This window comes from Eleutherodactylus coqui, unplaced genomic scaffold (genome assembly GCF_035609145.1).
Source record: "Eleutherodactylus coqui strain aEleCoq1 unplaced genomic scaffold, aEleCoq1.hap1 HAP1_SCAFFOLD_335, whole genome shotgun sequence".
Lineage (NCBI taxonomy): Eukaryota > Metazoa > Chordata > Amphibia > Anura > Eleutherodactylidae > Eleutherodactylus > Eleutherodactylus coqui.
Window position 1 is genome coordinate 18170 of NW_027101994.1, and position 15499 is coordinate 33668.

Genomic DNA, 15499 nt, shown 5'->3' on the forward strand with positions numbered 1-15499 from the left:
CCCCAATTCTTTTCATTGGTAGGTGTACTAGCAACTGGACCTTCACTGATTAAACACTTATTCCCTCATCCTGTGTATAGGGGATAAGTTATAATCTTGGTAGAACCCCTTTAAGGCCCTGGGACCAGAACTGAACTTCATGTGTAGCAGTAAGGAGAGCTCTAAGGCCTCATGTCCACTAGCTAAATGGAATTGCGTAATCCGCAGCGGATTTTGCCCATAGGGAATCATTGGCCATCCACGGTCCGTTAAATTGAATTTTGCACCTGCGGATGGCATTTTAAAAGAATTGCATTTTTCATGCGCGGGAGAAAAAAAGCGGCATGCTCGATTCTGCCGCGCATTCCGCGCGGATCGGCAACATTGCTATCACATTGATAGCAATGTGTGCAGATATCTGCATGCAAAAAAAATACCACTTAAAGCAAATCCGCGGCAGATTCTGCGCGGATTGTATTTTTCAAGTGGACATGAGGCCTTAGGCTTTGTCCGACACTTCTATGTACCCAGTTGTGTGTCCGCATGGCCTCAGCTGGGGTGGTAGAGATGGCCATAAACATTATATATAAGACGTTTAGTTCAAATTAGTTTTCCATACTAAAGCATTTCAACCTTTTTAAAAGTTACCTTATCTTAACATTTCTCACCTGAACCCATAAAAACATTAAAAGAAGTGCAGGGTAGTTCTGTTGCTGAACTGGAAATAGCTGAACCCACAGAAGCCCTGTGCAACATATAATCACTTTGGTCAAAACTCCCTAAACCACTTAGGGGCACCTCACAGTGTGAAGTGAAATACATTTGAACCCGTTCTTCTACCCTAAACCACCAGGAAAACTAGGAGATAAATGTACGAGGCTGGGAGACCGACCACCGGGACCTCCAGTGATCACGAGAATGGCAGTACCCTAGCCCCCTTGTGAATGGAGTTATACTGCTAATGTGTGAGCACGGCTCTATTTCCATGGAACTGATAGATAGCCAACCATTTACTACCTTGTTCAAGCTGCAATTGATAAAATATCAATATATATAGAATATATACATCAAAAGTATATGTAAGGAATATGTTGGCAATTAAAGGGTTATTCCGTGCTTTTACCATTGATGACCTATCCCCAGGATAGAGCACCAACAGTCAACCAGCGGGGATCCGCCGCTCAGGATCCCCGCTACATTAGTTTATCCTCTGGCTCACTGTCAGTACAGCGGGCTGGATATAGTCATTGGTAGTCAAGGCTAGAAATGCAATAGATGGCTTCCCCCCTCACCAAAACCAACAGGAGCGATGCCTCCCATTTCACCTTTGGCTCTGACTGCAATGAGAATCCGGAAGTGTAATTGAAAGCATCACTCCCACTGATCTCAATGGGAATGAAGCCACCCACCACACTCCTGACCCAGACCACCAATGACAATGTCCAGCCTGCTGCACTGACAAGCCGGACAATCAGCTGATCGGCGGCGAATCAAAGTGGCGGACCCCAGCTGGTCAACCACTGACAACCCATCCCGAGGACATCACATCCTCAGCATTAGCCTGCAATACCCCCTTATAGTGGAAGGATTGATTTTGGGACCCACTGACACAAGAGAAAGGACAATAAAGCAGACCGAAGTATTAAAAACAAATAAAAAGGTCCCTTCCATTTCTGGTCTATAGCGGTCCCCAAAAACTGCCATCGCTCTAGAGACCCAGAGCCCATTGTAAATGAAGCCCTGGATTTCTATCGAGGCAGGAGTCACGTCAAATCAGGGTAAAGGTCCCAGGCATCTCATCAGATCCATAGGCGAGCCTGCTGCCCATATACTCTCAGCCCGTCTTATATACTATTTACAAAAATGGTCTACACGCTCGTGTGCACATAGACATTTTATTGTTCATCGTGCTGACTCATCTTAATTCACTATTACCACTGGGGCCGCTATGGGGGGTTGGGGGGCACTATTACTACTTGGGCAATTGTGGGGGTCGCTGTTACTGCAGAGGCCACTGTGGGGGGGGCACTATTACTGCAGAGGCCACTGTGGGGGGGTCACTATTACTGCAGAGGCCACTGTGGGGGGGGGGGGTCACTATTACTGCAGAGGCCACTGTGGGGGGGGGGGTCACTATTACTGCAGAGGCCACTGTGGGGGGGGGTCACTATTACTGCAGAGGCCACTGTGGGGGGGGGGGTCACTATTACTGCAGAAGCCACTGTGGGGGGTCACTAAACTGCAGAGGCCACTGTGGGGGGTCACTAAACTGCAGAGACCACTGTGGGGGGAACACTTACTGCAGAGGCCACTGTGGTGGTCCCTTTGGGGGAACACCATTACTGCAGAGGCCACTGTGGGGAACACTATTACTGCAGAGGCCACTGTGGGGAACACTATTACTGCAGAGGCCACTGTGGGGAACACTATTACTGCAGAGGCCACTGTGGGGAACACTATTACTGCAGAGGCCACTGTGGGGAACACTATTACTGCAGAGGCCACTGTGGGGAACACTATTACTGCAGAGGCCACTGTGGGGAACACTATTATTACTGGGGCCACTGTGGGGAACACTATTACTACTGGGGCCACTGTGGGGAACACTATTACTACTGGGGCCACTGTGGGGAACACTATTACTACTGGGGCCACTGTGGGGAACACTATTACTACTGGGGCCACTGTGGGGAACACTATTACTACTGGGGCCACTGTGGGGAACACTATTACTACTGGGGCCACTGTGGGGAACACTATTACTACTGGGGCCACTGTGGGGAACACTATTACTACTGGGGCCACTGTGGGGAACACTTACTACTGGGGCCACTGTGGGGAACACTTACTACTGGGGCCACTGTGGGGAACACTTACTACTGGGGCCACTGTGGGGAACACTTACTACTGGGGCCACTGTGGGGAACACTTACTACTGGGGCCACTGTGGGGAACACTTACTACTGGGGCCACTGTGGGGAACACTTACTACTGGGGCCACTGTGGGGAACACTTACTACTGGGGCCACTGTGGGGAACACTTACTACTGGGGCCACTGTGGGGAACACTTACTACTGGGGCCACTGTGGGGAACACTTACTACTGGGGCCACTGTGGGGAACACTTACTACTGGGGCCACTGTGGGGAACACTTACTACTGGGGCCACTGTGGGGAACACTTACTACTGGGGCCACTGTGGGAACACTTACTACTGGGGCCACTGTGGGGAACACTTACTACTGGGGCCACTGTGGGGAACACTTACTACTGGGGCCACTGTGGGGAACACTTACTACTGGGGCCACTGTGGGGAACACTTACTACTGGGGCCACTGTGGGGAACACGTACTACTGGGGCCACTGTGGGGAACACGTACTACTGGGGCCACTGTGGGGAACACGTACTACTGGGGCCACTGTGGGGAACACGTACTACTGGGGCCACTGTGGGGAACACGTACTACTGGGGCCACTGTGGGGAACACGTACTACTAGGGCCACTGTGGGGAACACGTACTACTGGGGCTGACGCCAGGAGCAGCGGCACGAGACGGAGGCACGAGCGGGGGGCTGAAGGGGACAGCGGAGCAGCTCAGCAGCCGATACCAGCGCCGAAGCAGGTGCGGGGGCAGCAAGGAGAAGACCGGAGCGCAGTAGCCGGCGCCAAGAGGCCACCAGGAGTCCAGCGCCAGCAGCAGCGGAGGGGACCAGAACAGAGCAGCTGAGACAGGAGGGCAGAGTGAGCGGCCGCCGGGACAGCGGGTGACGTCACCAGGAGGAGTGGAGGAGCTGATAAGTATCTTCTGTTTGTGCTTGTGAGCTAAGTGTGTGTCTTCTGTGTATCTGGTTATTTGTGTCTTCTGTGTGTGTGTGTGTGTCTGGGGGTCTAAGTGTTTGTGAGGGGGATAAAAAAAATAAATAAATTTGTGACCAGTTGTGCATAAGTCTCAGCGGGTAAGAGGTTGCGTGAGAGCGGCAGCGTGAGTAGTTGCACAGAGGCAGCAGCGGGTGAGCGGTTGCAGCAGCGGGTCAGCGGTTGCAGCAGCGGGTCAGCGGTTGCAGCAGCGGGTCAGCGGTTGCAGCAGCGGGTCAGCGGTTGCAGCAGCGGGTCAGCGGTTGCAGCAGCGGGTCAGCGGTTGCAGCAGCGGGTCAGCGGTTGCAGCAGCGGGTCAGCGGTTGCAGCAGCGGGTCAGCGGTTGCAGCAGCGGGTCAGCGGTTGCAGCAGCGGGTCAGCGGTTGCAGCAGCGGGTCAGCGGATGCAGCAGCGGGTCAGCGGATGCAGCAGCGGGTCAGCGGTTGAGCGGTTGCAGCAGCGTGTGAGCGGTTGTAGCAGCGTGTGAGCGGAGTGTGATCAAGTCTATCTTCACTACTTCCACAAGTAAATTGTAGATCCCCATTAGGATGAGCTCCATGTCTGGCAATGTCATCCAGTGTGCTACTTGTGCAATGTATGCGGTCCTTGATCAGCCGATCGAGGGTGCATACTGTTGCGCAAGATGCGTGCACGTCGCACATTTAGAAGCCCAAATTCTGGATCTAAATGGGCAACTGGCAACACTGAGAGCCATTGACATCATGGAAAGGAGTTTGGTGCTCACTGAGCAGACACTCGCTGGGGTAGAGGCGGGGGCGGATGGTAGTACGGAAGTGCAGGGGGAGCAGGCAGTCAGCTGGGTGTCAGATAGAAGGAGGCGTAGAGGGAATAGATCCAGGGAGGCTGGTCCTGAACTGGCACAACCCAACATGTCTGCAACGTTGGCAGATGAGGGCGATGCCATTACAGAGCCAGCACCGCTGCAGCACGACATGCCCTCTGAACGCCAGGGGGATGACTGCTCCAGTGAGACGGGGACGGGGAGCGCAGGGCAGGCTAGACAGGTTCTAGTGGTGGGGGACTCAATTAGGGGGACAGAGAGGGCAATCTGCCATAAAGACCGGGATCGTCGAACGGTGTGTTGTCTTCCTTGCGCTCGAGTTCGACACATCGCGGATCGGATTGACAGATTACTGGGAGGGGCTGGTGAGGATCCAGCGGTCATGGTGCACGTTGGCACCAATGAACAAGTTAGAGGTCAATGGAGGGCCCTCAAAAATGATTTCAGGGACTTAGGGTCCAAGCTTAGGGCGAGGACCTCCAGGGTAGTTTTCTCGAAAATACTACCTGTACCTAAAGCCACACTAGAAAGGCAGCAGGATCTTAGGGAGGTAAACAAGTGGCTCCGGAGTTGGTGTAAGAAGGAGGGATTTGGGTTCCTGCAGAACTGGGCTGACTTTGCTGTCGGCTACAGGCTCTACCGTAGGGACGGGCTGCACCTTAATGGGGAGGGTGCAGCTGTGCTGGGGGATAAGATGGCTAGAAGGCTGGAGGAGTGTTTAAACTAGGGACTGGGGGGGGGGTAAAATGAGAAATAGTGGGGTAGCCAGTGTAACTAGCGATCCGGGTCCAAGCAAAGGGAATGGGGGTCGAGCAGGGGGTGGGGTTAGTACAGATAGAACTGATAGATCAGCCATAAGTACGAATAGCAACAAAACAAATTTAAAAAACAAAAAAAATGCTATAAATTGTATGACCACAAATGCAAGAAGTCTGATTAGTAAAGTGGGCGAGCTTGAAGCGAGAATGACTGATGAAAACTATGATATAGTCGGAATTACGGAAACATGGCTTGATGATAAGTGCGATTGGGTGGTGAATTTGCAGGGGTACAATCTCTTCAGAAGAGACCGAAGGAACCAGAAAGGGGGAGGGGTATGTCTGTACGTCAAATTGAACTTGAAGCCGAGGCTACGGGAGGATATACAGGTAGGAGACGAACAGGTGGAATCTCTGTGGGTAGAAATACAGGGAGGAAAAAATAACAAAATCCTGATAGGGGTCTTCTATAGACCACCAAAAGCAACAGAAGAAACTGAAAACTTACTACTAAGGCAGATAGAAGAGGTGTCAAAGCGAAACAAAGTAATTATCATGGGGGCCTTTAATTTTCCAGATAAAACATGGGAGAACGAAACCTGCAAATCTCACAGGGGTGATAAATTCTTGAGAGTAATTAAAGACAATTACCTGAACCAACTTGTGCAGGAACCGACAAGAAGGAGGGCCATTCTGGACCTAGTACTAACCAACAAACCGGAACGTATAAAGGGGGTGCAGGTTGAGGGGCACTTGGGGAACAGTGACCACAATATAATCAACTTCCAGCTGTCAATCAATAGGAAGCCTTATCAGGGAGTGACAAAGAAATTAAACTTTAGTAAAGCAAAATTTGATGAGCTTAGAACTACTATCGGTAACATTAATTGGGACAACATCCTGAAAAATATCAGTACGGAGGACAAATGGGAAAAGTTCAAAAGAATCCTAATCGCCTCATGTGAACAGTTCATTCCCTTTAAAAATAAAAGAAACTCAACTAAAAGAAAACCAATGTGGCTCGACAAGACGGTAAGCGGGGCAATAAACGAAAAAAAGAAAGCGTTCAAACTACTAAAGCAACAAGGCAGCGAAGAAGCGCTAAAAACATACAGGGAAAAAAACGAAATATGCAAAGATACGATCAAAACTGCCAAGGAGGAAGCAGATAGACGGATCGCCAAAGAGAGCAAAAACAACCCAAAGCTATTTTTCAACTACATTAACAGCCAAAGGATTTGCAGGGAGAGCGCTGGCCCTTTAAAAAACAATGCAGGAGAAATCATTGATGATGACGACGGGAAAGCAAATCTACTAAACAGTTTCTTCTCAAGTGTATTCACAAAAGAAAAGGAAATGCCACACGAGATGCAGGGGAATAAAACGAACCCCTCACAAAAGATCTCATACCTAACGCAGGAGGAGGTGCGGAAGCGGCTAAAGAAAACTAAAATTGATAAATCGCCGGGCCCAGATGGATTACACCCAAGGATACTAAGGGAACTAAGTGACGAGATAGCTAGGCCACTATACCTAATATTTCTAGACACTATCAAGACCGGTGTAGTACCATTGGATTGGTGCATTGCCAACGTGGTTCCAATTTACAAAAAAGGGAGCAAAAGTGAGCCTGGTAACTACAGGCCAGTAAGTCTCACTTCAGTAACGGAAAATTTTTTCGAGGGGATTCTGAGAGACGCCATCGATGAGTACCTCAAGGAGAATAAGGGAATAACTCCTCACCAGCATGGATTCATGAAGGGTCGCTCATGTCAGACAAATCTGATCAGTTTCTACGATGAAGTAAGCTCTAAGCTGGACCAGGGAGAATCTATTGATCTTGTATATCTGGACTTCTCTAAAGCCTTTGACACCGTGCCACATAATAGGCTAATATACAAAATGAGGAAGCTCGGACTAGACGAAAACGTGTTTAAGTGGGTAAAAAATTGGCTCAATGATAGAAAGCAGAGGGTGGTAATAAATGGTGCGTATTCTGATTGGACCACAGTCTGATTGAACCACAGCTAGCGGGGTGCCACAGGGTTCAGTATTACGCCCCACTCTGTTCAACATATTTATCAATGACCTGATAGAGGGGCTGCACAGCAAAATATCCATATTTGCAGATGACACAAAATTATACAACATAATTAATGCAACGGAGGACAATGTGCGGCTACAAATGGACCTGGATAAGCTGGGGGCTTGGGCAGAAAAATGGCAAATGAAGTTCAATGTTGAAAAATGTAAGACTATGCACATGGGCAGGAGAAACGGATGTCACAAATATTCACTTAATGGGGTACCACTAGGGAAAAGTGATATGGAAAAGGATCTGGGGGTATTAGTGGATAATAGACTAAACTGCAGTAACCAATGCCAGTCAGCTGCTGCAAAGGCAAATAAAGTCTTGGGGTGCATTAAAAGAGGTATAGGGCCACTGTGGGGAACACTATTACTACTGGGGCCACTGTGGGGAACACTTACTACTGGGGCCACTGTCGGGAACACTTACTACTGGGGCCACTGTGGGGAACACTTACTACTGGGGCCACTGTGGGGAACACTTACTACTGGGGCCACTGTGGGGAACACTTACTACTGGGGCCACTGTGGGGAACACTTACTACTGGGGCCACTGTGGGGAACACTTACTACTGGGGCCACTGTGGGGAACACTTACTACTGGGGCCACTGTGGGGAACACTTACTACTGGGGCCACTGTGGGGAACACTTACTACTGGGGCCACTGTGGGGAACACTTACTACTGGGGCCACTGTGGGGAACACTTACTACTGGGGCCACTGTGGGGAACACTTACTACTGGGGCCACTGTGGGGAACACTTACTACTGGGGCCACTGTGGGGAACACTTACTACTGGGGCCACTGTGGGGAACACTTACTACTGCGGCCACTGTGGGGAACACTTACTACTGCGGCCACTGTGGGGAACACTTACTACTGCGGCCACTGTGGGGAACACTTACTACTGCGGCCACTGTGGGGAACACTTACTACTTGGGGCCACTGTGGGGAACACTTACTACTTGGGGCCACTGTGGGGAACACTTACTACTTGGGGCCACTGTGGGGAACACTTACTACTTGGGGCCACTGTGGGGAACACTTACTACTTGGGGCCACTGTGGGGAACACTTACTACTTGGGGCCACTGTGGGGAACACTTACTACTTGGGGCCACTGTGGGGAACACTTACTACTTGGGGCCACTGTGGGGAACACTTACTACTTGGGGCCACTGTGGGGAACACTTACTACTTGGGGCCACTGTGGGGAACACTTACTACTTGGGGCCACTGTGGGGAACACTTACTACTTGGGGCCACTGTGGGGAACACTTACTACTTGGGGCCACTGTGGGGAACACTTACTACTTGGGGCCACTGTGGGGAACACTTACTACTTGGGGCCACTGTGGGGAACACTTACTACTTGGGGCCACTGTGGGGAACACTTACTACTTGGGGCCACTGTGGGGAACACTTACTACTTGGGGCCACTGTGGGGAACACTTACTACTTGGGGCCACTGTGGGGAACACTTACTACTTGGGGCCACTGTGGGGAACACTTACTACTTGGGGCCACTGTGGGGAACACTTACTACTTGGAGCCACTGTGGGGAACACTTACTACTTGGGGCCACTGTGGGGAACACTTACTACTTGGGGCCACTGTGGGGAACACTTACTACTTGGGGCCACTGTGGGGAACACTTACTACTTGGGGCCACTGTGGGGAACACTTACTACTTGGGGCCACTGTGGGGAACACTTACTACTTGGGGCCACTGTGGGGAACACTTACTACTTGGGGCCACTGTGGGGAACACTTACTACTTGGGGCCACTGTGGGGAACACTTACTACTGGGGCCACTGTGGGGAACACTTACTACTGGGGCCACTGTGGGGAACACTTACTACTGGGGCCACTGTGGGGAACACTTACTACTGGGGCAACTGTGGGGAACACTTACTACTGGGGCAACTGTGGGGAACACCTACTACTGGGGCCACTGTGGGGGGGGGGTCACTATTACTGCAGAAGCCACTATGGAGGGGTCACTATTACAGCAGAAGCCACTGTGGGGGGGTCACTATTACTGCAGAAGCCACAGTGGGGGGGGGGTCACTATTACTGTAGAGGCCACTGTGGGGGGACACTATTACTGCAGAGGTCACTGTGGGGGGGTCACTATTACTGCAGAGGCCACTGTGGGGGGTCACTATTACTGCAGAGGCCACTGCGGGGGGGGGGGGTCACTATTACTGCAGAGGCCACTGTGGGGGGCCACTATTACTACAGAAGCCACTGTGGGTGTCCCTTTGGGGGAACACTATTACTGCAGAGGCCACTGTGGGGGTCCTTTTGGGGGAACACTTACTACTTGGGGCCACTGTGGGGAACACTTACTACTGGGGCCACTGTGGGGAACACTTACTACTGGGGCCACTGTGGGGCGGGGGGTCACTATTACTGCAGAAGCCACTATGGGGGGTCACTATTACTGCAGAAGCCACTGTGGGGGGTCACTATTACTGCAGAGGCCACTGTGGGGGGACACTATTACTGCAGAGGCCACCTCTTTAAGACTCATCACATCCCCCATGTACTGTCTGCTGCTCCTCATCACATCCCCCATATAATGTCCTCTCACCTTATCCCATCCCCAATATACTGTCCTCTTCCTTCATCACATTCCCCATATACTGTCCTCTCCCCTCATCACAGCCCGCATATACTGTCCTCTCCCCCTCATCACATCCCCCAAATACTGTCCTCTCCTCCTCATCACATCCCTCATATACTGTCCTCTCCCTCATCACATCCCCCATATACTGTCCTCTCCCCTCATCACATCCCCCATAACCTGTCCTCTCCCCTCATCACATACCCCATATACTGTCCTCTCTCTCATCACATCCCCATATATTGCCCTCTCCCTCATCCCATCCCCCCATATACGGTCTTCTTCCCCTCATCACATCCCGCATATGCTGCCCTCTCCTCATCACATCCCCCATATACTGTGCTCTCCCTGATCACATCCCCCATATACTGTCCTCTCCTCAACACATCCGCCATATACTGTCCCATTCCCCCAATCACATCCCCCCGTATACTGTCCTCTTCCCCTCATCACATCCCGTATATGCTGCCCTCTCCTCATCACATCCCCCATATAGTGTCCTCTCCCTCATCACATCCCCCATATACTGTCCTCTTCCCCTCATCACATACCCCATATGCTGTCCTCTCCCCCTCATCACATCTCCCATATACTGTCCTCTCCCCTCATCACATCCTTCAAATACTGTCCTCTCCCCCTCATCACATCCCCCATATACTGTCCTCTCCCCTCATCACATCCCCCATATACTGTCCTCTCCCCTCATCACATCCCCCATATACTGTCCTCTCCCCTCATCCCATCCCCCATATACTGTCCTCTCCCTTCATCCCATCCCCCATATACTGTCCTCTCCCCTCATCAACCCCCCTATATACTGTCCTCTCCCCTCATCACATCCTTCAAATACTGTCCTCTCCCCCTCATCCCATCCCCCATATACCTTCCTCTCCCCTCCATCCCATCCCCCATATACCTTCCTCTCCCCTCATCACATCCCCCATATACTGTACTCTTCCCTCATCACATCCTTCAAATACTGTCCTCTCCCCCTCATCACATCCCCCATATACTGTCCTCTCCCCTCATCACATCCCCCATATACTGTCCTCTCCCCTCATCACATTCCCCATATACTGTGCTCTCCCCTCATCACACCCCCTATATACTGTCCTTTCCCCTCATCACATCCTTCAAATACTGTCTGCTCCCCCTCACCACATCCCCCATATACTGTCCTCTCCCCTCATCACATCCCCATATACGTCCTCTCCCCTCATAACATCCCCCATATACTGTCCCCTCCCGAATCACATCCCCCATATACTGTCCCCTCCCCTCAGCACATCCCCAATATACTGCCCCCCTCTCATAACAACCCCCATATATTGTTCTGTCTCCCCCTCATAACATCCTTCATATACTGCCCTCTCCCTCCTCATCATAGCCCTCATATACTGTCCTCTCCCTCCTTATCATAGCCCCCATGTACTGTCCTCTCCGCTCATTAGAGACCCCATATACTGTCCTCTCCCCCCTTATCACATTCCCCATAATCTGTCCTCACTCTCATCACATTCCTCATATACTGTCCTCTCCCCCTCATCACATCCCCCATATGCTGTCCTCTCCCCTCATCACATCCCCCATATACTGTCCCCTCCCCTCATCACATCCCCCATATACTGTTCCCTCCCCTCATCCCATCCCCCATATGCTGTCCTCTCCCTCATAACATCCTCCATAGACCGTCCTCCCCCTCATCACATCCCCCAACTACTGTCCTCACCCCCCTCATCACATCCCCCATACACTGTCCTCTCCTACCCTTATCACAACCCCCATATACTGTTCTCTCTCACCTTATCACATCCGCCATATACCATAATCTCCATTCATAATATCCCCTATACTGTCCTCTCTCCCCTTATCACATCCCCCATATACTTTACTTTCTTTCTTATCACATCCCCACATACTAACCTCTTCCTTCATCACATCCCCCATATAGTATGCTCTCTCCCCTTATCACATCCCCTATATACTGTCCCCTCCCCTTATCACATCCCCCATATACTATCCTCTCCCCTCATCATATCCCTTATAAATCACAATTATCATATACTGTCTTTTCCTTTCTCATCACATTTCGCATATACTGTCCTCTCCCCTCAATTACAGACCCCATGTTGTCCTCTCTCCCCTTATCACATCCTGCATATACTTTCTGGTACTGATTTACTTTGAGCCACTGGAAGTGGTGGATGTACACCACTGCTAGGCTGCTTGACAGCCTCATCACATCTCCCATATACTGTCGTCTCCCCTCATCACAGCCCCCATATACTGTCCTCTCCCCCTCATCACATCCCCCAAATACTGTCCTCTCCCCCTCATCACATCCCCCATATACTGTCCTCTCCCCCTTATCACATCCCCCATATACTGTCCTCTCCCCTCATCATATCCCCCATATACTCTCCTCTCCCATCATCACATTCCCCATATACCGTCCTCTCCCCTCATCACATCCCCCATATACCGTCCTCTCCCCTCATCACATCCCCCATATACTGTCCTCTCCCATCATCACATCGCTCATATACCTTCCTCTCCCTCATCACATCCCCCATATACTGTCCTCCCTCATCACATCCCCCCCATATACTGTCCTCCCTCATCACATCCCCCCATATACTGTCCTGCCTCATCACATCCCCCATATACTGTCCTCTTCCTTCATCACATCCCCCATATACTGTCCTCTCCACTCATAATATCCCTTATACTGTCCTCTCTCCCTTTATCACATCCCCCATATACTGTCCTCTCCACTCATAATATCCCTTATACTGTCCTCTCTCCCCTTATCACATCCCCCATATACTTTACTTTCTTTCTCATCACATCCCCACATACTAACCTTTTCCTTCATCACATCCCCCATATAGTATCCTCTCTCCCCTTATCACATCCCCTATATGCTGTCCCCTCCCCTTATCATATCCCCCGTATACTATCCTATTCGCTCATCATATCCCCTATACATCACAATTATCATATACTGTCTTCTCCTTTCTCATCACATTTCACATATACTGTCCTCTCCCCCCAATCACAGACCCCATGTTGTCCTCTCTCCCTTTATCACATCCTGCATATACTGTCTGGTAATGATTTACCTTGACGCCACTGGAGGTGGTGAATTTACACCACTGCTAGGCTGCTTGACAGCCTCATCACATCTCCCATATACTGTCCTCTCCCATCATCACAGCCCCCATATACTGTCCTCTCCCCTTCATCACATCCCCCAAATACTGTTTTCTCCCCCTCATCACATCCCCCATATACTGTCCTCTCCCCTCATTACATCCCCCATATTCTGTCCTCTCCCCTCATCAGTGAACAACTGGACGATTCTGATCCAGTCGTTCATTTTCTGCTTGCTTTTACATGGAACGATTATCGTTCAAAACCCCGCGGGAGAAAGCAAGCTACTTCCTAGTTGTAAGAGGCACAAGCTACTTACTATTGACATCGTGTGACATTAGGCCAGTCTGTTGGTTGAACGCAGATCTTAGGAGCGAAAATGTCCAAGTCACCTAAAAATAAAAATAAAAAGTGTTAGAATGGGAGTACACAGCTTTATTTTTGTGTATTGGATGTGGATTTGGAGCCTTCCTTAGCAGCTCCTACCATTAACAATGGTTTACTGTCTTTTGCAGGTCACTTGGAATACCATTCACTGATCATACCTATGAAGACTGCAGACTAATGCTAACAGCTAGAGACCTGACTTTACCCATGGAGGCTGGGCTTGTGGAGTTCACAAAAATCAGCCGGAAGTTTAAGTGAGAAGCAGTTGTTCCCTTTTTTTTGTATAAAAGTTGAATTTGAGTTCTCATTACTTGACTCAATTTGAGCTAGATGATGAGCGCAGGTCATCAAGATCTGCGCTCATTTAAATAGTCTTTACACAGGCCAATGCAGATTGTATGGGAGATGAGTAATCCTTAATACTACCATTCGACCCAAACACACTTTCATCATTGTCGCCACCTATTGATGCATGGAGGTGTGTTGCTGATTGATTTTTGTTAAAGGCTTCTGCAGGCGAGCGCAAGCGCAAATATGCATGCTCCTGCGCAACGTATTTGGGCAATGAAAGGCTTACATATCTTTTTTTTGTTCATGCGCTAGCAATACTTCATGCTGTCATCAGTCACCCAGCCCCCAGTAATCATCCATAAATAGTCCATATGTGTGGCCAACAAAATTGCACGACATCTGTGCACTGCGAGACACACCAATCTCACAAGAATATGAATTGCAGTGTGGGAAAAAAATCGTGGCATGCTCTAACTCCTCACACTCCTCAGAATGCATCGCCACAGCTTTAATGCCTCGCATTGCTCTTGCATTACATGCAATGTGCATGCGAGTGCGATGCAAGGTTGCCATTTAAATCAATGGAAAACGCTTCCGATCCTCTATCGCACCTGAAATTCGTGCAAGAGGATCGGAACTTCACCAATGTATTTATGCCTGAGCAATGCCTCATGAGTGCGGTATCGGGCAGCTTCATGGCCCGACGTCTCACTCGTCCTTGTGTAGGAAGTCTAATGCAAAAAAATAACATGGAAGTTTAAACAAAGCCACAGGTTTCTGAAAAAGTTTTTTTTTGTGCCGCTTGACTTTTCTTTTCAGTGTACAGATGCCTTGGTCTTAAGCTTGACTCTTAGCGCGGCACACCGTCATCACGTTGCATTATCAGGGTGGTTTACTGACACTTGGAATTGATTCTAATGGGTTTTGTTGTGTTAAGATAAGAGAACAATAGGTTTGTCATGGGCAAAAACTTCCCAAATCTTTGAATAAGCTCTTTGCTTTAGACCGCCTTCACACTGGCGAGAAAATCATGCGAGACGCACAAATATAAATCCCGTTCTTTTGAATTGAGTCCTACACATGAAGGATGTTTTCCCGCATGGCACCACAATGCACTGCAGGTAACCAACTGCAGCATGTTCTATCTTGCTGCATAAACTTACATAGCAGTCCCATTGTTTTCTATGGGGCCGGCGGCAGCATCGCACCACATGCTAGGCGCACACGATGCAATGCGAGGTCTCCCATTGAAAACAATGAGAGAAACTCTGCGATCCTCTGCCACGGCTATTAGCTATCCTCCGGCACGGCTACTTACCCGAAGTGATGCGAGGCGGTTTTGAGATAAAAATGCCTCACATCCGCGGGGAAATCGCATGTCGGTGAGCGAGTGATTCACGGCCCGATATCGCACTCGTCCGTGTGTTGTTAGCTTTTTTTTTTTTTTTAAACTTTGTCTTTATTAAGCGGGTCTGGACAAACATGTAACATTACAGTATTTTTGCAGGTTCTTTTTTCCGTATCAGTCTTGGCTGTCCCAGCCTGCATTTTTTAT

At 49.9% G+C, this 15499-nt stretch overlaps 1 long non-coding RNA gene across 1 annotated transcript in view; it reads right to left on the minus strand.

Moving 5' to 3' along the window:
- Positions 1–13591: 13591 nt before the first annotated feature.
- LOC136594013 (uncharacterized) overlaps positions 13592–15499 on the minus strand; it is a 40647-nt gene continuing 38739 nt past the window's right edge. Inside the window, exon 3 of the long non-coding RNA XR_010788458.1 lies at positions 13592–13658. This is a non-coding gene — a long non-coding RNA (uncharacterized lncRNA). The remainder of the gene's footprint in view (positions 13659–15499) is intronic.